Genomic DNA, 24,706 nt, shown 5'->3' with positions numbered 1-24,706 from the left:
TTTTGTATTTTTGAGAGAGGGATCATGAGTGGGGGAGGGGCAGAGGAAGAGGGAAAGAAAATCTGAAGCAGGCTCCATGCTCAGCACAGTGCCCCACGTGGGGCTTGATCACACGACCCTGATATCACAACCTGAGCCAAAATGAAAAGTTGGATGCTTAACTGACTGAGCCACCTAGGTGCCCTCAGAATGTATTCATCTTACAACTGAAGATTTGTACCCTTTAACTAACATTCCCTGCCTCTCACAACCCCTATTCTACTCTAAGAATTCAACTTCTTTAGATTTCACACATAAGTGATATCACACAGTGTTTAACTTCCGTGTCTGGCTTATTTCACTTAGCATAACGTCCTCTGGGTTCTCCCGTGTTGTTGCATTGTGAATAATGTGTCAATGAACATGGGATTGTAGATATGTCTTTAAGATACTGATCTTATTTCCTCTGTGTATTTACCCATTGTAAACATTGTGGGATTGCTGGATCATATAGTAGTTCTATTTTAAATTTTTTGTTAAACTTCAATACCATTTTCATAATGGCTTCTATGAATTTACATTTCACCAGCAGTGTGTAAGGGTTTCCTTTTCTCCACACCCTCTCCAAAACTTGTTATAACTTGTCTTTTTGATAATAGCCATCTTAACAGGTGTGAGGTACTATCTTACTGTTATTTCTATTTCCGTGATGTTTAGTGATGTTGTGAGCACCTCTTCATATGCCTATTAACCATTTGTATGTCTTCTTTGAATAAACATCTATTCAGGTCCTTTTTTAAAACCAGATTACTTGGGTTTTTCTACTCTTGAATTGTGTGAAGTCTTTATATATTTTGGATGTTAACCTCTGATCAGACATATGATTTGCAAATATTTCTTCCATTCTGTAAGTTGCCTTTCTACTTTGTTTATTGTTTCCTTTGTTGTGTAGAAGCTTTTTAGTTTGGTGTAGTCCCACTTGCTTACTTTTGTTGCTCATATATTTGGTGTCATATACAAAAACTGTTGCCAAGACCCATGTCAAGCAATTTTTCCCTGTTTTCTTTTAGGAGTTTAATGGTATAGATATTACATTTAAATCTATACTCCATTTTAGGTTAATTTTTGTGTGCAGTGTAAGGGTCCAATTTCATTCATTTGCATCCAGTTTTCCCAAAACCATTTATTGAAATAACTATCCACACCATACTGTGTATTTTTGGTGCTCTTGTCAAAGATTAGTTGACCGTAAATGTGTGCACTTCTTTCTGGACTCTAAATTCTGTTCCATTGGTTTAGGTATCTGTTTTTATGTCAGTACTGTACTGTTTTGATTATTTCAGCTTTGTAATATAGTTTGAAATCAGTAAATGTGATGCCTCCCCATTTGTCATTCTCTAAATGTTATTTTCAAGGGTTCAGTTTCCCTTGTTGACTACAAACTATAACATGGCTTACAGAACCTATTGTGTCTTTGTGGACAAGTTCTAAAGCATCTCTTGATATCCTGAGAACTGTCCAGAGCTGATCTACATGCAAGGCCAGACAATAATGCATATTTTCTGGAATAGTGTGATGATATCAGCCTTTGTTTAATCATTTTTACACTTAGATGTAGGAAATACTAAGGGTAGCTATTGATGGGGTCAAAACTTCACAGAGAATAGCTGTAAATATCAGGAACAAGAAGGCAGGAGAACCTGGAGAAAGTTTTATATTTGATTCAACAGATTTCTAACCTTAGGAAAGTCAGACTCTTGAGAACAAAAATCTGTTTCAATATGCAACCGTATTCATTCCTGCATTTAGGACTACTATGCATATAGACCATAGCAGTATAGCTTCTCAACAATGTTATTTATTCTGGCAATGCTGAGTTCTATGGGCCCACGACTTCACTGATGCTCTTGCTTTGACCCCTCCTTCTATGCCTCCCCTTCTCTTGCCTTTTCTTCTTTCCTTTCCTCTCTCTTTTGTCTCTTAACAATTACATATTGTTCCCAAATAAGAGAAGGGAGTAGTGGGTTCAGGTTTGAAACTACCAGACATTTAATGTCTTTGTGTGTGTTTTTTATTTAGCTAACTTTTCTTCCTTCCCTGCTGTCTTCCTGCCTTCCTCCATCTCTCTCTCTCTCTCTCTCTCTTTCTTTCTTTCTCTCTCTCTCGTCTTTCTTTCTTTCTTTCTTTCTTTCTTTCTTTCTTTCTTTCTTTCTTTCTTTCTTTCTTTCTTTCTTTCTTTCTTTCTTTCTTTCTTTCTTTTTTGGAGAGAGAGAGCATGCACCAGCAGGGGAGAAGCAGAGGGAGAAGGAATGAGAGAATCTTAAGCATGCTCTATGCCCAGTGCAGAGGAAGACGCAGGGCTCAATCCCATGATCGTGAGATAATGACCTGAGCTGAAATCAAGAGCTGGATGCTTACCTGACTGAGTCATCCAGTTGCCTCTATTTAGCCAACTCTTAATTAATTCATTTAGCAAGCATATGTTTGCTAATAAACATTAACACATAATTATTTTTATAAAAAGATTTGCTTAGGAAATAGTGACTTAAAAAAGAAAGGAAAACTCAGTCTCTGCTGGCAGTGCCTTCACAGGCTAGTGGGTATGATTAAGAGTAAACAAATAATCACCCCAAATAATTTTTATCATGAATTAGAATGAGTGCTATGACAAATAGCACAAGTACATGTGTGTGGAAAGGTGCCAGAGGAGATATGACATTTAACCTGAGACCTGAGAACAGAGGTTATGGTTTCCTACTGCTACGATTTTTATAATGTCTGGAGACACTTTTGCTGTCACAACTGGGAAGGTGAATATTTACATTTCCTGATCATGTAGTGTGCTTTGGTTTTTGTCCATAACAGAGATATTTTCAAAATGAAAAAATCTAGTTTTAATCCCCATAAATGATATTGCCTAAGAATCTCTGCATTGATTAGGCTTCAATTGTTTGAGAGTGAGAGTAGATAGCACTTAACATAAATTATTTCTTACTTTTCAATGTCAAATCAGATATTTTTGAGCACCTGGGAAAATAATTGCCTTTGAACACACTTAGAGAAAGAAACATTTTTTTGAGTTCTAATACTTTCCTTTCACATATCAAGACACCTGCCTATGACTCATATCAGAGTGTTTTACAATAAGAGGTTCAGCAGATTGTAAAGGAGGCTCTGATGTCAGGGCAGTCCCATTAGGCAGGAAGGAGAAAATCCTTTTCATGCTGGGGGAGGGAACCAAAGGAAGGGGAGGAAGAGGAAAGCATAGTAAAAAAAATCTGATTTGGATGTTGCTTCTTTGTCCTTAGTAATACTGAGAAAGGTATCTAAAGCACTGAGAATTTAGGGAAATCCGGGAGTCAAAGGTATGCTTTTTGTATCTCAGGGTTTCCCTCTGCCTTGTTCTTTTCTCTGAGTTGTTGCCATTGTTCCTGCACTAGCTTCCCTCAGGCTGGCAAAACGGCCGCCAGCTATTGTCATAGCTCACATCCACTATCAGACCCTGAGAGAATGCTTTTGATGGAGCATTCTCCACAAGTGTGCCAAGATCCAAACTGATGAAAGAGATTTAGATCATGCATCTTAACCAATCTGCACGAGTCTGTCACTGTAAGGGGAATAAAACGTGCTAATCACTTCGTTATTGTCATATCCCCCACAGAACTCCAGGAGAGGAGTCAGTTTCCCTACAACTACATGGACCCCAAATGGAAATCAGGCACTATTGGTAAAAGGGGAATGGATTCTGAAGACAGACACAAATGCCCACCTTTGTCTTCTCCTTACGGCACCTAATAGCCATACATACTCTCAACATGCTCAAGCTGACATGGAATGCATATACTTCATCTCAAAAAATACAACCCAGACTGATCTAGTTACTGACTGAGATTCTAGGAGCTTTGGTAGGAATCAAAATCCTATATATCACACAGTTTACCGTCTACATTTATTTGACTTATATTTGACAGACTATCTGCATTATTCTGGGGGACCCTTGTCTAGAAGATGAAGTGGGAAAAAAGTTTTTTTTAACTTGCTCTTCCTAGAGTGCTTCAATAGATCATTCAAATTGTGGTCATTAGACTGTTTACTCTTCAAGGCTTGCTTCAAAACTTTCCCCTTACTAGGTCTTCTGATCTTAAATTATTAATAACAAACATGGCCCAATCCCCATATGGCACTCACACTGAACTATTTTCAGGTACAATAAACAAGAACCAAACCCTAACAAATATTCTGTCTTTGACCTTGTTATTCCAAAATGCTATCAATGTTCCATCAAGGAGATGGTTTTCTTTACTGTGGTAAGCAATAAACATGATCAGAGGTCCACTTACCCCCTCCCTTGTCCTTGAAGTGTGAGTTCTGCTTACTTTTTCCACTCCCAGAGGCTGCTCCAAGGATATAGCCTTGATCTGGTGATCGTGACGTGGTATTTAGAACATCTGCATGGTATATATGAGTGAAGCTAGTTAAGGCCTCTAAATAAACTATAAAGATTTGGTGGATGGCTGCAGGGATCCACTTGTCTTGTGCTGGCCAAATCAAGTCTCATGTATATATGTTCCTTTTGTTTATTAAAACTGCCACCTGAAGTGGCATGTCTCTTCCTTTGGTCTTTCCCTGCCCTCCATGCATGGGGACCAGTTTCAGATTATACCCAGGGAGCTCCTGAGAAGGTTACAGACCAACAGCATATCACCTGTTTCTCTATGCTGCTTAGAGGCTCGTCTCCAACTTAGAGTTAAGGAGTTTAGGGATTATATTCAGGGCCTAGGAAATCACAGGCTTGGAATTTATTTGGCAATAAAGCTCAATTAGAGTTTAGAGTCTTCCAGGGGCACCTGGGTGGCTCAGTCGGTTAGGCATCCGACTTTGGCTCAGGTCATGATCTCACAGCTCATGGGTTTGAGCCCCGCGTCGGGCTCTGTGCTGACAGCCAGCTCGGAGCCTGAAGCCTGTTTCAGATTCTGTATCTCCCTCTCTCTCTGACTCTCCCCTGCTCATGCTGTCTCTCTCTCTCTCAGAAATAAATTAAAAAACATTTAAAAATTTTTCAAAAAAGAGTTTAGAGTCTTCCAGGCTATTTGTTTCATATGCCAGCAGCCAAAGTCAGAGATCCAGATAAGTTGTAATCTCCAGTTGTAGAAAAAAGTTGTAGAAAAAGTCCAGTTCTAGCCTTCAAAATGTCTTTGGTAGGGGCACCTGGGTGGCTCAGTCGGTTAAGTGTCTGACTTCAGCTCAGGTCATAATCTCATGATCCATGGGTTCGAGCCCCACGTTGGGCTCTGTGGTAACAGCACAGAGACTGGAGCCTGCTTTGGATTCCGTGTCTTCCTCTCTCTGCATCTTCCTCTCTCTCTCTCTCTCTCTCTTTCAAAAATAAATAAATAAATAAATAAACATTAAAAAAAAATCTTTAAAAACAAAAAGAAAAAATCTTTTTGGTAATAAGCCCCCATTTCCCTCTCTTGCTCAGAAAATCTGTGGGTCAGGGCATAGCAAACTGATCTGATCTCTGGTATCATAAGCCCTCAGCATGATTTCTTTCTTCCTTCATCTCTTTCTTTCTCCCTCTTTCTTTCTTTCTTTCTTTCCTCCTTCCCTCCCTTCCACCCTCCCTCCCTCCCTCCCTTCCTTCCTTCCTTCCTTCCTTCCTTCCTTCCTTCCGCTCGTTGTCATTTCAGGACAATAGGAATCAAGAAAGTGCTATTAAAATCCTATCTCCAAGCAGACTGTGTGTGAATGACTTCTCAACAGAGGGATTAGTCTTTTTCTTTTCTTACCAATAGGAGCTAATTAGCAGAGATCTGCATGAAGAACAGGAAGTGACATTATTCTCCTGAGCCACAACTGCATCTAAATTGCTCTCCCCTTTCCTCCACTGGCACTCTGACTTACAGTAGACAACTGCTTTCCGGGTTCCAGGTACTAGATTCTCAGGCAACTGAATAGAAATCAAAGGTAGTATTTCTCTAAGCAAGGTTTTATTTTCTTCTCTCTGCTTTCTGATGCCACTATCAAAACTATCTTATCTCTTTTGTGCAAGAATTTATTGAAAACCATAAAAAATAGTTAATATTCTTTCATCCAAGGTCCCTTAATGCTAAAGTCTCAACATGTACATGATCTGGTTCTCAGGGTACAGAAGGACAAATACAATTATTACCTTCACTACTATATGACAAAAACTGCAACTTCTAACCACTAGATAAAGGTGTCTCATTGGCCTCTACTCAACCTCTTTGGCTTAGCTAAGACCATGTTTTAGAGTCTCTTAATGTTAACCCTACTCTTAGTCCCAATTTCCGTATCAAGAGTCTTAATGCCAAATGACAGAAAGAAAGTATGGTTATTTTATAGGGGGAAAAATGTGAAAAAGAAGCACGGTTTATTGGAATGAAATAGCACCCCACAGATTCATCCGGGATCTGAGGGATAAGACAAGGTGAATGAACAGGACCCAAGGGACATGAAGATTAATCAGCAAGAATCACCATAGTTATACTACAGGATGGGTCAGGTCTAGGTGCCATCACCAACCTTGCTGGAACCTCATCATAGCTGTTGAGATGCCCTGATATCTAACTGTCATGACATATTCTTATGTCAGACACCCAAAGTCTAAGTGCCAGGGTGAACTTCTAGTGGTTTACCTTAAGTCGTGTGTCCATCCCTGACCAATACAAGAAGAAAGGAGAGGATCTGTGCTCTCTTATCTTCCATAACAGTTGGTGGACACCACAAATCATAAGGTAACAAAAATAATATTGAGGAGTATGAATGCTGACAGGTCAAAAGAACTGACACATACATTGTATTTATATCCTGTCTTTCTTCTGAGTAATTTGTCATCCATGGTATCCCTTGTCAATAAATAATTTTTATGATTAAAAGAAAATTCATGATCAAGATTGCAAATTCATAATTCTACTGTGATATTTTGACATGGAAGCCTGATCTAGAAACCACTGATTTTTATAAAGCAAACAGTTAAAAAGATCAAGTGATCAGAAATTTTTTCTGTACATTATTGATGGGAAATCTAATCTGTAAACTATCTCACAGCAAAGGATTTTTACCTCGTTTAGGGAGTTTTTTTCCATATCAAATATTTTTACTTCTCTATTTTGTTTATATGAAACTTACTATGTGGGATATGGCAGAATCCATAAGTAAAGAATGAGAAAAAGGGGAAAAGAGAAGGATGTGAAGTGGGAAGGAAAACAGAAGGAAGAGAGAGTTAACATTTACTTAGTACTGTGCAACTTTTCTTTATATAAATAATCTCATCTAATCTGGCAAATAACTCTGGATTATTCAAATCTATAGAATATATTCTTCAAATATAATTTTACCTGAAAACCATATGATAAAGCAGGTAACTGTCGGGTAAATAGCTCTGGATGAGCAGTTGAGGGAATAGGTACCCTTTCATCTCCCTTACAATTAAAAGACTAGGGGCATCTGGGTGGCTCAGTTGGTTGTGTCCGACTCTTGATTTTGGCTCAGGTCATGATTTCATGGTTTGTGATTTCAAGTCCCACAGCAGACTCTGTGCTAACGATGCAGAGCCTGCTTGGGATTCTCTCTCTCCTTCTCTCTCTGCCCCTCCCCCACTCATTCTTTCTGTCTCTCTCTCAAAAATAACTAAATAAACTTAAAAGTTTAAATTTTTTTCACAAAAATAATTTAAAAGGACTAAATTCTGGTCAGTGTATTTTTGGCAATTAAGTGAATTATGTGTGTTCTAACTTTTCACAGCTTGGTAATATGTACACTGAGTTTAAGTCCACAGTTAACTTTTCCATGACTATATGAAATTTAAGTTTCTTTTTTTTAAGTTTATTTACTTATTTTGTGAGAGAGGGAGAAGGAGAGAAAGAGTGGGGAAGGGCAGAGAGAGGGAGAGAGAGAGAATCCCAAGCAGGCTCTTCACTGTAAGAACAGAACCTGAGATGAGCTTGAACTCATGAACCACAAGATGATGACATGAGACAAAACTAAGAGTTGGGTGCTTAACTGACTGAATCACCCAGGTGCCCAAGTTTCATTTTTAAGTTTCATTTTTAAGTATGGAATCAAAGACTACCTATAACTGGTAAAGACATTTACCACACACACACACACACACACACACAGATCACACAGATTAAAGCAAAAAACTTGTTTTCTCAGAATATTTCATGCCTTAACTGTTATCTGTAATGGGACTTTTATGCATAGTAATAATTTTAACATGTAAAAACATACAAGGGATAAGGCAAAAATTCAACTAATCTCTTGCTAAATGAAAACAACCTTTACTTAAGATCACATACTAAGATCCCAACCATATGGAATCACTCACTAGATGAGGCAGTTACTGGTTCAGTTATTATAAAATAGTTCCTTGGAGACATTCTGTAGCCCATTTTATGATTTTAAAACATGACAGACTAAGGTCAAATTCAGATAGCTAAAAGAGGCACATGTAAGGTTGAAAGCAGCAAGTGGAATCTGTGCATATTACAGGAACTGCCAGTTAAAGCATGAGAGATGGAATGATCAAGGAAATAGGGGTATTATTTTGTCACTTTCATTTGTAGAAAAAAATGAATGGAAACATTTACAAGTATTTGTTTCATTACAGAAATATCTTATTACAGCTCCATCTCATGGACATCATTATCCTGTAAGAGAAAATTATTCCCTTTGTGGACTACAGACTTGAATATATTCATAGAAAAAGTCATGCAAGTTAAAATCTATGCTATATTTTCCCTTTCTGTTTGTACTGGGCTCTCTTTGTAATGGCAGGTCATGTTCTTAAAGGGATCCTGGGACAAGTTTCCTGCCTACACCCTATATCCAAAATCTCAGTTCACTGAAACAAACTACCAAACAAACAAACTTTGTTTTAGCAGTTTTAGTTTTTGTATACTTAAAGAAGAAATAAATCATTTATTTGTGGTAATGTTAATTCTGTACTTTAAGATATTATATATGGCTACTATCAAACCAAGGAAAAATATGACTATCTCAAAATTAGTAGAAGGAGAAATTTGGACCCAGAGGCTATAACAGATTCATAGTTAATACTATAGAAGGCAAATATCAGAGGCTACCACATGTCACACCTACATCAGTCATTCTAAGAGGCGCTCACTGGCTTTCCTATACTGCTTAGCCTTCCTTGAATCCATCTTCTCTTCCAACTAGCGAATGGCACCTTCTCAAAATAAAAATCTAATCATATCATCCGACTTCTTAAATCTTTCATTATGCTTGAGATAAAATGCAAAATCCTTTTATGACTGACATATTCCTTTTACAATACAAGTATTGCCCTCATCTGCTTTTTCTAGGTCCTGGGACTTACACTTTCTGACCCTTCTGCCAGAATGTGTTTCTTCCCATTATTTGCTGTCTATTCCTACTCATGTATCAGCTGAAGCACTACTTTCTCAGACCTATGACAGGAGACAAACAAGGAACAGGAAATAAACAAATACATATTCAGATGGTATTAATTGCTATAGAGAAAGGTAAAGAGTAACGACGGGGTTGTTATTTTGCACAGGATCATCAAAAATGGCCTTGCTGATCAAGTAGTATTTGAGCAGAGACCTGAAGGGATTAGAAGTAAAACTTGCAGCTATCTGGTGAAAGAGCAGTCCAGGCAGAGCAGGAAGCTGGCCCTATATTTTATTTATGAAGAACAAAATCTGTAACTATCTAATACCAAAGAATTATTTTTGTAATTCCGTTTGGAGAGATTTTTTTTTTTTTCAAAATCAAATATTTCTATTACTTTATTAAGTTTATATATAAACTTGTCTTTTGGGACATAGCACTCATGAAGTAAAGGATAAGAGAAAGGGAAAAGAGAGGAATGTGAAATGGGAAGAAAACAGGAAGGAAGAGAGAGAGAGTTATTACTTATTGAGTACTGTGCAATTTTCTTTTATTGTTTGAGAAAGAGCAAGAAGGACAATATGGCAAGCCATGTGAGGGTATCAAGCAAGGAGAACACTATAAGACAACTCAGGGGGAACATGGAGACAAACTATGGTAAGAAATTTGGATTTTGACTTGAAAAAAAAATCTAGAATGGAGTGAGTGTAGAGGTGAACAAAGGGAATCTAGGATGGAGGGGGAATGGGTTAGGGGCTTCGTCAGGGTGTGGTACAAATAGGAGACTATTGTATGGGCCTTGGATGTTTCTCTGAATAAACTATGATTCCTTTGTATGTTATAAGAAGAATAGCAACATGATCTGGCTTATGTTTGAATGATCACTCTAGCTGCTATGTTGAAAATAGAACAGAAGAGGCAAAGAATAGTAGCAGGGAGCCTAGTTAGGTGCTTCTTGCAATAATCCCAATGATCAATGATTGTGACTGCACAAATGTGGTAGAGATGCTTGATGAGTGTTTGAGACCTGGGTTTATTTAGAAGATAGTGTCAGTAGAGAAAGAAAGAAAGAAAGAAAGAAAGAAAGAAAGAAAGAAAGAAAGAAAGAAAGAAAGAAAGAAAATGCCAACAGAATTTGCTAATATGAGATGGAAGGGAAAGAAGTGTAAAGAATTATTCCAATATTTTGGCCTAAGAAACTATAAAGAATAGGAAATAGAATTGCCATATACCTCAAGGTGGAAAACTCAGAAAAACTCTTTTATGGGGGGTGGAGGGGCACGGGCAGGCTGCTGCTTCTACTTAAATAAAGAAATCTCCTTAGAAAATGTTGAGTTTGAGAAGCCTATTAGATAATCAAGCAGAAGTGTCTAGTCAAGAGTCAGATATAAAAATCTGGAGTTTAGCAAAAGATTCAAGGCCAGAGGGCCTATTAGAGCATTTACAAATACATGGTATTTAAAACTTGAGACTAAAAGATGTTATTTTTAAGATAAGTGTAGATAAAAGATAGCAGGTCAGAAGACCTCAAAGACACCACAAATTTAAAGATCAACAAGATAAGGGGGCTCTAAGAAAGCATTAGCTTGGTCTGAAATAGAAGAACATCCCAGAGATTTTTGTTTTAAGTGGTGAGTTTGAAAAAGTGGGGAGCAATAAATGCTAATACAGAAATGAGAGAAGGTACATCACTACAGGTCCCATGGATGTTAAAAAAGGAATACTATGGACAACTCAGTGCCCACAAATTTGATAAGTTAGATAAAATGGGCCAATTCCTTGAAAGACACAATCTGCCAAAACTCAAGAAGAAGTGGTAAATCTAAATTGTCCTATGTCTACTTAGAAATCAAATAAATATTTAACATTCTTCTAAAATAGAAAACATGAGGCCTAGATGGGTTCACTAGTGAATTCTAACAAACACTTAACAAATAATTTGTGCCAGTTTCTCTATAATCTCTTCCAGAATATAGAAGCAGGGGGAGAATACTTCCTATCTCATTCTGTGAGGCTCTAATTACCCTAAATATAAAAATATGACAACATTGCTAGAAATAAACCCTATAGATGAATCTTTCTCATGAACATAGATGCAAAGTTTTCAACAAAATATTAGCAAATTGAATCCTACAGTGTATAAAAAAAATTATATGCCATGACCAACTGGCATTTATTCCAGGTATGCAAAGCTATTTTAACACCCAAAAATCAAATACTATAATCCATCACATCAATAAGCTAAAAAGAAAAATCACATAATAATATCAATAGATGCAAAAAAAAAAAAAGCATTTGACAAAATCTAACACCCATTCATGATAAGAAATCTCATCAAACTAGGAACAGAGGGGAGCATCTTCAACTTAACAAAAATTATCTACAGAATCATACAGGTTATATCATATTTAATTAAGAAAAACCAGAAGCTCTTCCACTAAAATTAGGAAAAAGGCAAGGATATCCCTTCTCACCATTCCTTTTCAACATAATACTAGAAATCCTAGGTAATGCAAACATGAGAAAAAACAGGCAACATAAATATATTTAATATATCTAAAGATATCCATATATTGGAGTTATCAGATTTTAAATAACCATTACTTATGTTTTTGAGAAAATAGATGACAAAATGGAGAGTTCTTCAAAGAACTAGAATCTATAAAGAAGAAACAGATATTGTCACACAGAAAATTATAATAACTAAATTTAAGAACTCAATATTTGGGGTTTTAGCAGATTACATTGAGCAGAAGGATTAGTGAACTGAAAGATAAGCTACTTAAAAGCTATGTTAACTAAAACAATGAGTGAAAAAATGTAAGGAAAACACAGAAAGCAATGTAAAAGTGACTTACAAATCATAGTACAAAGGTTTTGTCTCTGATGTATATAAGTCACCCCAAATCAGAGTATCTGCAGCATTCTGTGGACAAAATCTTTTGTGACATCATGAGAGAAATCCTGTGTTCATTAGTGAGGGTGATATAGTCACCATGCCACTTTCTTAGAACCAAGGCCTGGCTCCAGAACATGACTTCAAGGCTCCAGGACAACCCTATAAGTATGATTCTTTGAACTCTTTAGTCATCTGGTTGACCTCAATGAATGATGTACAGAGACAAAGAGCACTTCTAAGAAATCTGACCCATGCATATCCTAGTTTAGGCTCCAGGTACCCTGACATTGCGGATTCTGGCTGATTTTAGCCACCAGAAGGTGATTATAAAAACTTTGAAAAAAGACAGTCTAAACTGATAGGACCTGGGGAGTTGTGAAGAGGGGCCTGAGATTTGAGACCCAGGTTGGGGGTTGTACTTACTTGGGTCTAAAACAAGTAGTGAGAATTTTAATGATCTTTTAGGTAGCATATGATCTAACTCAAGCCAATGAGAATCATTCCTTTTTTTTTTTTTCTTGAATTATTGGAGAAGAGATTTTCTTCCCATTCAAGTTCTTAAACTTTGTATTATATAAGCTTTTATATTTTGTTACCCATATTTGCTACCACTGGGGTGAATATGATTGAGAAATAAGCCAACAAAATTGAAAACAAAAGTAAGTGATCAAGAAAGAAAAGGGAAAATATGTTCTTGAAGACAATGGTTATATAGCTGTATTGAACCATTTAGGCAGCTAATTTATTCTAGAAATATATGAACCAAAATATTCCTTTATTTACTTAAACTGAATAGATACGGAATTTTCTTACTTGAAACAGGAAGAATCCTTATTCATATGCACAAGGTTTTTATGTTCTCACTTCTGTGTGAGGATCTGGTGTACTATTTCTGATGTTTCTGCCTAGACCATGGAGTAGAGCAAAGTCTGAAAGGTGACTGACTCTTATGGGATGATAATAAGTGTTACATTCATTTAAATTATTGACCAGATATTCTTGTGGGACAGCATGTGCTCTGAAACATGAGTGTAGATCTCAAGGGAAGTATCAGGTTTGAGACACACATTTTAGTAGCACTGTCATATTAGTAAGAGTAAGTTTGGGCATTGTATGAGATAGACTGAGAAGATGATTGAGCATGAAATATAAGGGAGCTAAATATGGAATAGGGAATTAGAAGAGAGAAATCAATAAAAAAGAGAGATTGATCTGAGAAGTAGGAGAAAATCAAAGGGTGAACAATGAAGAAAAAGAAATGAGAATAGCATTATAAGAAGAGTTTGGTATATGTTATAAAAGGAAGAGACAAATGACTTGTGGCTACTCAATTTAGCTTTTGAATACTGGATTTGGCAACTTGAGTTAACTAATGACCTTTATGGGAAGAATTGTGTTAGCAGAAGAGCTGAGAAAAAAAACTCAGAGGTTGTCAGGTGTATCAGTTAAGAATAGGAAAAGCTCAAATTTAAAAAATGATTTATATATAAATAAAAATTTTAAATATATTTGTCTGATAAATTTTAAATATCATGAGTAATTATATTCTTCTTTAATGTTAAATTGGGATTAGTTTCTATGATCTTTATTTGATTTTGAGACCTTAAAAATAATTAGTGAATAATTTCTTTTATATAAAAGATTACTAAGCTGATTCATAAAAATCAGAAAACTAAGCTTTCATACAATAATTTTTACATATATTCTTACATCTATATAAATGTATACATACATAACACCAACTAATTAAGATCAACTTAGTATATAGACTGAACTATATGATGGTAAAATATTATTTTTATTTTAAACTAAAATATTACTTTAGATAATATCATCTAAACTTTTATAGTCTACTACATATATAAATGTTTTTAAAAACTTTTTTAATGTTTATTTGTTTTTGAGAGAGACAGAGTACGAACGAGGGAGGGAGGGGCAGAGAGAGAGGGAGACACAGAATCTGAAGCAGGCTCCAGGTTCTGAGCTGTCAGCACAAAGCCTGATGCGGGGCTTGAGCCCACAAACTGTGAGATAATGACCTGAGCCGAAGTTGGATGCTCAACTGACTGAGCCACTCAGGCGCCCATATAAATGTTTAAATATATACATTTAATGCTACATCAATAAATACAAGAAGCTAAAGTGTAATTATAAAAAGAACTGGCAACAACAACAAAAAGTAATAATAAAACAAAACAAAAGTTAGGTATTTATTTTTTTCTTTCATGAAAGAAGTCATGAAGAATATCCCAGAGGTGGTATGAAACTCCAGTTACCTGGTTCACAGGCTGTTTTATCTTTCTACTCTACCATTTAATCCTGGCTTCTTGAGGTTGTTTTCATTGTACCAGATGATGGCTGGAACTCCAGACATGACAAGTGTATTCTAGACAAGAGGAAGGAAAAAGGATTAAGAGAGAGAATATCAACATTCCTTAAAATTTTTTAAAGTATTATTTATTTTTGAGAGAGAGAGAGGGAGACACAGAATCTGAATCAGGCTCCAGGCTCTGAGCTGTCAGCATAGAGCCCAATGCGGGGTTCCAACTAATGAGCTGTGAGGTCATGACCTAAACTGAAGTCAGACGCTTAATCTACTGAGCCACCCAGGTGCCCTGGAAAATATCAACATTCTAAATATTAACATTTGTTAAGACATTTTGTTTGAAGTTCACCTAATTTCTGCTTAGGGTCCATTGGACAACACTAGCTGCCAAAAAAACTTGGGAAATAAAGTATTCCAACTGGGCGTGTTGATCAGGATTCAGTTAGACAGGAAGAACAGCAACATGGATACTGGATAGGCAAACAATCTCTGTCTCAATGGATATAATAAGAAAAAGGAAAATACAGTATATTTTCTGAAACTTTGGTAGACATACAGGGAAATAAGAGAACCAGAATTTTTAGGATGGGAAAGACTTGAGTGTTTTTGTGATTAGAAGGGAAGAATACATAATATAAAACACAATTTAGTGATAAGGCAAGATACCAGGAGGGGTAAGAGACAGGAAGCAAGAGTACAGGAGTTCCTATTAGTTCCTTGAGTTTCCTATTGATTCAAGGAAATCAATGTCAAGACAGTCTACAATGCATTGTTAACCTAGGGCTACCATCTGCTTTACATGGGATTTTAGAGTTTAATAACATAGATACAGTACTTTAGTTTTGCTCTAAAAAACTATGAACATAATTTGTGAAGGTGTATGTTCATTGTAAAAAATAAGCTGTTAATCAAAAAAAGGATTGTTCTTCACAGATTTGAACAAGAAGTATTGACAGATAAAATATTTTCTAGATGAAATTTAAAAATATTTGGCTATGTATGTGTGAATCTATATATAAAATAAAATAAAATAAAATAAAATATATATTATATATAATGTAATATATATAACTAAAACATATAAACATATAAAATGATTCTTTGGATAAAAGAGCCTTTAAACAATCAACTTATTATATCTTAAACATTATTTTCAACACAAGCATTTATCTTTCTTTTTTACTTTTAATCTAGCCTACACACACACACATTTACTCTTAAAAAGGTCCAACCAAGTAAGTATATTAATTGAACATACAATTAATGCTTATAGAAATTGTCTTTGTAGCTTAGAAGGATCCTTTAGGATTTACTGGCAAGTATGACACAATATCTTATTCTTCTGCCTCAGTGTGGTCAGTTCCAAATACTTTCCTCTAATAACATAAAATAGCATAAATAATTCACTGTTTTATAATTTCTCCATGCTTCAGTTTTATAAAGAAGATTATATAGAATATTTAGAATGAATATTATCAATAAGTTTCTTCCTGTGGATAAGAGGCAGGATTTTACCTTTCATTTTAGATTGAAAAAGTTAAAGGCATTAAGTCATTCTCTAGTTGTTCACATTATGTGTATAAATAATTTCCTTTTTGTTTGTTTAGAAATACCATTTAAGTATTTTTAAAGTTTTATATCTCTACATTTACTTTCTTTATCCTTAAAATATGAATTAATTAATCTAGTCCCATTTTAGGTTTATTCAGTGTCTAATGTTATAGGTCAAAATCATAATTTAGCAATTACCATGCTTTCTGCAAGTTAAAAAAATCCTGTGTATTTAGAAGTTTAATTCATGTTTCTGTCAACTTTTATCAAACACTAGTTAATGTTTCAAAAGTTCCATTGAAATGAGAAGCTTAAGAGAGCTATAAAAGTTCAACTCACGATGTGTTTTCAGTTTGTATAATTGATGCTTTTAAAAATCATGAGTCTCTCATGAAGTACTGTGATGCTGAAGTTATAATGACTTAAAGCTGATGATATTCATATCAACACAGAGATATCACCTTTACTACAAATATTCAATCAGTGGATCCAATGCCTGCACACCATTGTTCTCCTCTTCTCCAAGTTGGTTCCTGGCAAATAAAAAATGTGGAAGAAGTGAAAAAAAAGAAGGATGGAAGGGAAAGAGAGAAGGAAGGAGGGGGAAATGTTGGAATAAATGAGAAAAGTTCTTTTGACTTACAGGCGTGATATTTTAGAGGGAGGTGAAATGAATTCTAGATTAAATTTTCATTATATTTAATGAAATTAATTGAATGAAATGAAATTTTCATTATATTACTTCTTCCGTGAATTGTTTCCCATAGTCTCTTACTCGCTTCAGTCACAATTCTACTTTGTCTCAATTGCCTTAATGCCTTATTGTACCTTTTAAATAATCTAGACCACTTTTACTATGGTTTTTTAAGTGTGAATTTTTATTTTCTACTAGACTACCCGCTATTTCATAAGAAGTACTGGATCCCATTTATTTCTGTAATATATTTAACCCAATAACAGCTATATAGGAGGTACTCATTAAATATTTGTTGGGTAATAAATTAACTCAATTTTTTTAGAGGCTTTGAAATCTATTAGAATTAGAAGTATTTAAAGCCTAATAATGGGACATTAAGTATTCTTCACTGATGATCCTTAAAACAATAATCACAACCATAATTATTCAGGCCTTTCCAGCTGTTTTTTTATTATGTTTGATTTAAAATTTAAATCTTTCCTAGCAAATTTTGCTTCCTCCCTCTCTTTATAGTATTGACATATATTTAGTAATACCAAAAGACATGAATACAGATAGATTTGCAAAAGCTTATATTTATTAAGTAACTATCAGCTGGGAGTGGGAGTTATCAAGTTTGTCACCTTGAACAGCTTGGAATCCACATGTCATAAAGGAGACTAAGTAAATAGCTATTTTTTTTTTTACATTTATTTATTTATTTTGAGAAAGAGAGAGAGAGAGTGCACCTATGCATTAGTAGGAGAGGGGCCGGAGGGAGGTGAGAATCTGTAGCAGGCTCTGCACTCTCCGCAGGATCCCAATGGAGGGCTCAAACCTGCAAATCATAAGATCATGACCTAAACCAAAATCAAGAGTCAGAAGCTTAGCTGACTGGGCCACCCATACACCCCAGTTTTTAACAACAAAAGTCTTTTTAAAAAATATTTTTAATCTTTATTTATTTTTGAGAGAGAGACAGTGCAAGTAGGGAAGGGGCAGAGAGAGAGGAAGACACAGCATGTGAAGCAGGCTTCACACGGGGGTCGCTCAAACCCAGGAACCATGAGTTCATGACTTGAGCTGAAGTCGGATACTTAACCGACTGAGCCATCCAGGAGCCCCTTAACAAAAACAATCTTAAACCTAAAACAAAAGCATCTGTACTTCAACAACCTGGGCATTTATGCGGTCACAGTGACCAAATTAACCTGTATTTGTTCTGATCAGAGATACACAGATACATATCTCCTGTTAGTTAGATTTAAATTGGAATTGAAAAAAAATAAATTGGAATTGAAAGCATTAAAAAGATGCTATTTCTATGCAAACAATTCTATTCTCTGTATACATTATACATTATAAATTGAGTTGGCCTACAACATCAAATAATCAATTTTTAAAATATTGTTGGCTACCTTCTAATTGACTTGATGAAGAAGTCACATGAACAAAGGTAGCAAAAGGAGGCAGAGGAGGAGGGAAAAGAAGAGGAGGGAATAGAGGAGGAGGGAAAGAGTAGGAAGGCCAAAAAACAATGAAAGCAACTATAACCAATTTGACCACTGGATAAAGCAATTTATCTTTCGATGGCTAGATGTCCAAAGAGAAGTGAAAGAGAATGCATATAAAGAGAAGAGACCACAATGAGCTTCTTTGAACTGACTCAATACTATCTCTGGACTCTAATGCCAAAAATAGAGTAAGAAGCAATCTCTCCTGATTTTGAGGATTGGATTTAATTTTAAATTAGTTTGGTAAAAAAATAAGCATAATGGAGTCAGTCACTAGGAAAAACATTATTATAAATTCAACACTAGATCAATGGAATAGAATTGAGACTACAAAATAAATTCTTACATTTGTGGTAAGTTACTTTTCAACCAGTGTGCCAAGACGATTCGATATAGGAAAGAATAGTCTTTTCAACAAGTGGGACAAGTGGATATCCACATGCAAAAGGATGATGTTGGGCTCCTACCTCACACCATATACAAAAATTAATTCAAACTTGGATCACAGAGCTATCACTATAAAACTCTTAGAAGTCAACACAGAGGGGCGCCTGGGTGGCTTAGTCGGTTGAGCGTCCGACTTTCGCTTAGGTCATGATCTCGCGGTTCGTGGGTTCGAGCCCCGCGTCGGGCTCTGTGCTGACAGCCAGCTCAGAGCTGGAGCCTGTTTCGGAGTCTGTGTCTCCCTCTCTCTCTGACCGTCCCCTGCTCACGCTCTCTCTCTCTCTCTCTCCCAGAAATAAAAATGTTAAAAAAAAAAAAGTCGTCAACACAGAGATAAGTCTTTGTGACCATGGGTTAGGTAATGGTTTCTTAGATACAGCATCAAAAGCACAAGTAACCAAAAAATAAAAGGCACACAGATGATACAAAATTGAAAATGTTTATGTTTCAGAGGAAAAAAAAATCAAGAAGGTGAAAGACAACTCACATAATGGGAGAAAATATTAGCAAATCATATATCTGATAAAAGGCTTGTGTCCAGAATATATAGAGAAACTTTTCCGTTTAATAATAAAAAAGGCAAATAATTCCACTGTCTTAGTTTGGATTGTATTAATACAAAATACCATAGAATAGATTTTATCAGTGTTCTGGAGGCTGCAAGTGTGATCAGGGTACCAGGATGGTCAGATTCTGGTGAGAGTAAATGTACTTGTATGCTTATTCATGATCAATATTTGATCTAATCTCATGGTAGATAGTTTCATAAATAAACCTCATTAACTACATAAGACCCCTGTAGTGATCAATTTAGCTTAAAAAAAAGCATTCCATCTAACATCATCAATTGGAAATATATTTCAGGCAATGGCCATTTCTTTTAACTAATGGATTGTAAGCTGAAACTCAAGTCAAATCAATACATTTACTGAATGCCTGTTATTGTGCTGGGGCACAGAGAAAATATTAAGTATAAAATCAATAGTTTTAACCTCAAGAAAGTTTTGAAGTTTCTTTGTAGTTCAGACGCTCATTATCAAACACCCGTGAATTCTTTAAGATCTATACTTTCCCTCTCTGAAGTCTTTTTTTAGGCAGAGATAGTTGGGTAGTATTGTATCTATTTAGGTTTATTTTAAGTATCTATTTACATGTCTGGTTGCCTTTCCACATTTTGAGCTCCAGGGCAGTGACTTCATTCATTCATTCATTCATTCATTCATTCATTCATTCACATGACAAATATTTGTCAAATACCTATTACCTTGCGAGGCATACAATGATAAAAAGACAAAGATGAAGTTTCAGTTTCCATAGAATTTTTGGTGTAATAATACATAAAAGTAAACAGGTATTGTAAGTTAACTGAGTAATTGCTTCTCACATATGCAAATAAAATGTAACTTTTTTTTCTATAAACTCACTTTAGAATATAAAGTAATCATCTTTAAATCTCTTCCAGCACAAATAATCTTTGGCTTGTTTCAGGCTTTTTGCTGTTAGTTTTCAGTCTTTAAAATTTCCTTTTCTCCTGCACCGCCCTCCCCCCCTCCCCCCCAATTCCAGATAATTTATGAGATTTGAGGAAACTTACTTGACCTTGTGGGCATAAGAGAGATGGGGGTGGGAGGCATACTGATTTACATGAATCCTTGCTGGTTTTCTGCAAAGTGTGGTGTCTTATCTAGTCCCTGACTGTTGCTGATACCTACTTGGAAGTTAATGGTTCCAGTCACATACCGGTAGTGTTGAAATCCTGGAGTATTTTAACCATGACCTCCAAACACTTGTTGGCCAGTTTGTCCTCTCAGTACTGTGTATCTCAGATCATGTGGAAGCTTCTCTATCCATAGATACAGCACACGAGACCTATAGTATTTATTTAGACTTATCTACCTCCCTGCATTGATGTTGTTATTGGTTCTGTGCCAAGTTGGGTGTCAAGTCAAATGTTGGGCTTCTCATAGAGGCCTGAGGCTTCTGCCATGCAATACTAGGGGAGGTAAACCATCATGTTTGATGTTCTTCTATCTAACTACTTTAGAACAAGACCCTAAAGGGGTTATATATCCTTCTTTTACCCTAACCTCATAATGACAAGTGGATTGCACTTAGAAAAATAGTTGCCATGAGTCTTCAGTTCATTCCAATCTGAGATGGTTTCTCAGTATTTCCTTGTTGTTTTTTTTTTTTACAACCTTGACACTTTTGAAGAGTACAAGTGAGTTATTTTACAAAATTTAATCCATTTGGATTTTTTTTCTTGATCGTATTGAGACTATACACTATTGAGAAGAATATCTCAGGGATGATGTGCCTTAATTAATGCATTAAACATCATATCAGGGATAAATGATGTTGATATGTCTTATTACTGGTGATGTTAAACTTAGTCACTTGACACCTGCCAGGTTTTTCCATTGTGAAGTTGCTATTTTTCCCTTTGTAATTACTAAATATTGAGAGAGAGATACCTTGTGACTATGCAGAATTCTATTTCTGCTTAAATTTTACCCATTAATTTTAGCATTCATGACTGGATCCTGCTTGAGGCAATTATTACTGTGGTGTTTTAATGATGATTTGCTATTTTCCCTATCTCTTCTATGTTTTTAATTGGAAATCTTTTGTGAGGAAGACTTGTCCCTTCCCCTGTATTCATTCATTCATTCATTCATTCATTCATTCACTTGTTTGTGTCAGTATGGATATTGATTTCATTCTTTGGATTACAATCCAATATTGTCATTACTTTTTTTTTTCTCTAATTGTCCTAAGTTTGGCTATTGGGAGCTTTTTGGGGTTGTCTCCTATGTCTTTTCAGTATGCATTGATCTTTTATTACTTATTTATAAGAACTTCCTTATGTCTGGTAACACAAACTGTTCCAGGATCATCTTATTGTTTCTCTGCCAAACCCTGGAATAAACCAATTTTCCTTTTATTAAGAAATAGTATTTGGAAACCAAGTTCATTTCTTCTGAGGTAGCATTTTTTCTAGTAGTTTTACTGGATTGAACTAGGAAATATATGTATGTACCCTAGATCATGCCTATAAACATATTTATTTATTTCTGTCTAATATTTGTAGAAAAAAATCACAAATCCTTTTAATACCTCCATCTCCAATCTGGTACCAGATGGTTCATTCTAGCATCTATACTTCCCTTATTTGTAACTTCTTTCTCTCATAGTGAGAAACCCGATTTTCAATGTCTACGAGGTATTTACTTATTAGTTCAGTCATAGTATAAAAATAGAGAATTTTCAGAATTCCTGGCTTATTTCCCTGAGAGTAACAAATTTATCAACTGTGGCAGGGATTGTCAAAACTACAGCTCATAAGCCCAATCTGACCAGACATATATTTTTATAAATAGTTTTATTAGAACACAGCCATGCTCATATTATGTAGTCTACAGCTGTTTCTGCATTCCAATGGCAGGGTGGAGTAGTTGTGACAGAGAATTATGGTGGACAAAGCCTAACAAGCTTACAACCCGGCCCTTTACTGAAATAGCTTGCCAACCCCTAAGCTAGAGCAGAGGGCTTGTGTACATTTCTTTCTGTCTGTAGCTTTAAAGTATCTGGTTAAGTAACTGTTTGCCAGGGGTGCCTGGGTGGCTCAGTAGATCTTGTGGTTGTTGGGTTTGAGCTCCGCATTGGGCTCTGTACTGACAGCTCAGAGCCTAAATCCTGCTTCAAATTCTGTGTGTGTGTGTGTGTCTCTCTCTGCCCCTACCCCATTCACACTCTTTCTGTCTGTCTGTCTGTCCCTCAACTTTCAAAAATAAATAAACTTACAAAAGCAATTAAAAAGAAAGTAACTCCCACAGTTACTTAGATCAGCTCTTTTCTGTAATTATAGGATTCATTTGTAATATAGCTAGATTTGCTACAGTCTGCAGTCCATCCTTCCCTACATCCTATTTGATTAAAAAGATTTTTTTATGTTTATTTATTTTTGAGAGAGAGAGAGAGAGAGAGCGCACAAGAGGGGCAGAAAGAGGAGACACAGAATCTGAAGGAGGCTCCAGGCTCTGAGCTGTCAGCACAGAGCCCATCACAGGGCTTAAACTCACGAACCATGAGATCATGACTCGTGAAAATGAAAGTGTACAGAATGAGCCTTTTTATGTATGACTTCTTTCACTTAGCCAAGTGCATTTAAGATCTAAGTGTGTTGCTTTGCTAAAGTATTTACTATCTCACCCTTTATAGAAAAAGCTTACTGACACCTATTATAAAGAATAGAAAGGAGTGGGAGAATATGAGTAGTGGCTCTGTTAAAGACTTGACGTAGAAAGCAAAGAAGAAAGGAAACATGGTTTTATAATTTTGAATTTGGGTTGTCCAGAAAATGTTTTACCTTGATAGAAATAGAAAAGTCCTGTATTTGGGTTTCTGAAATGGCCAGATATCCTTGTATTTATTAGTATTAGAAATGAGAAAATTGAATAGTAAATAGTCACAAATTGATCAAACACAAACCCATGAAAGTGGTAAGTATAATAGTTCAAATTCTTGGTGCTGGGAAGTAGAAGGCATTCGGTGGTAGGAGTAAGGATGCAACCACAGAAGGTTGCATCCTTTTGACCTTCTCTCTCTGAAAAAGAGTGGTCCAGAAAGCTCCTCATAAGACAAGGATGGAAGCCATTTCATAGTAAGTTTTATCTTTTACACATCTTATTATTCTAAAATTTCAAATAGTAGAGAGAAAGTGAAAATACCTCTGCAATTTCACATCCTCAAAGGTTAACTGTTTTTAATCTGTTGGGTAATTCTTTTCAGAATTCCTTATACAGATAGTTAGAGATATTACAATGTTGTTTTTCTCTCCCATAATCTGTATTTTAATGTAATAATATATTATCTTGGTCTTTTATTTAGTAATACTTTCAGTTCTACTTTATTATTTTTTAATGATGGCATAATATTCTATTGCATAGCTGTACTGTTATTATATAACAAATATGGTTTTGATGTGTTTTTTTTTAACTTCTTTAAATGTTTTGTTTATTTCTGAGTGAGAGAAACAGCGTGAGCAGGGGAGTGTCAGACAGAGAGGGAGATACAGAATCTGAAGCAGGCTCCAGGGTCTGAGGTAGCTGTCAGCATACAGCCCGATGCGGGGCTCAAACCCACGAACTGTGTGATCATGACCTGAGCTAAAGTCGGATGCTTAACTGACAGAATCACCCAGGCACCCCAATACAGTTTTGATGTTAATAGTGGTAAGCTATTAGCTAAGTTTTCATTGTTAAAACCCAAAGAGCCCCATTCTATGCATACATATTCATAATTTCTTCACTATTTCCCTAGTATAAATTCATAGAAGCAGAATTTCTAGATTAAAAAGATGACATTTTCAATTTTGTGTTTTGACATGAAATAATGCTCAACATCGCTCATCATCAGTGAAATACAAATCAAAACCATATTGAGATACCACCTCACACTGGTCAGAGTGGCTAAAATTTACAGCTCAGGTGAGGATACGGACAAAGGGGAACCCTCTTGCACTGTTGGTGGGAATGCAAACTGGTGCAGTCACTCTGGAAAACAGTGTGAAGGGTCTTCAAAAAATTAAAAATAGAATTACCCTGTAACCCTTTTGCTGCAATAGCATTACTGGAAATTTATCCAAAGGATACGGGAGTGCTGATTCACAGGGGCACATGTACTCCAATGTTTATAGCAACACTATCAACATTATGGGAAGGACCCAAATGTCCATTAAGTGATGAATAGATAAAGAAACTGTGATAGATGATAGATAGATAGATAGATATAGATAGATAGATAAATATAGATATAGATATACACATACACAATGGAATATTACTTGGTGATGAAAAAGAAAGAAATCTTGCCTTTTACAACAATGTGGGTAGAACTGCAGGGTATTATTCTACGTG

General features: G+C 35.7%; 1 long non-coding RNA gene across 1 annotated transcript in view; it reads left to right on the top strand.

The window, feature by feature from the left end:
* The first annotated feature begins 12,380 nt into the window (after positions 1–12,380).
* The window catches only part of LOC144232305 (uncharacterized), a 110,098-nt gene continuing 97,772 nt past the window's right edge, over positions 12,381–24,706 (top strand). Inside the window, exon 1 of the long non-coding RNA XR_013335361.1 lies at positions 12,381–12,442. This is a non-coding gene — a long non-coding RNA (uncharacterized LOC144232305). The remainder of the gene's footprint in view (positions 12,443–24,706) is intronic.

The sequence above is a fragment of the Crocuta crocuta genome, unplaced genomic scaffold (genome assembly GCF_008692635.1).
Source record: "Crocuta crocuta isolate KB4526 unplaced genomic scaffold, BGI_CrCroc_1.0 scaffold134, whole genome shotgun sequence".
NCBI lineage: Eukaryota > Metazoa > Chordata > Mammalia > Carnivora > Hyaenidae > Crocuta > Crocuta crocuta.
Note: the sequence above shows the minus strand (reverse complement) of the source record. Positions and strands in the feature narration are given on the sequence as shown.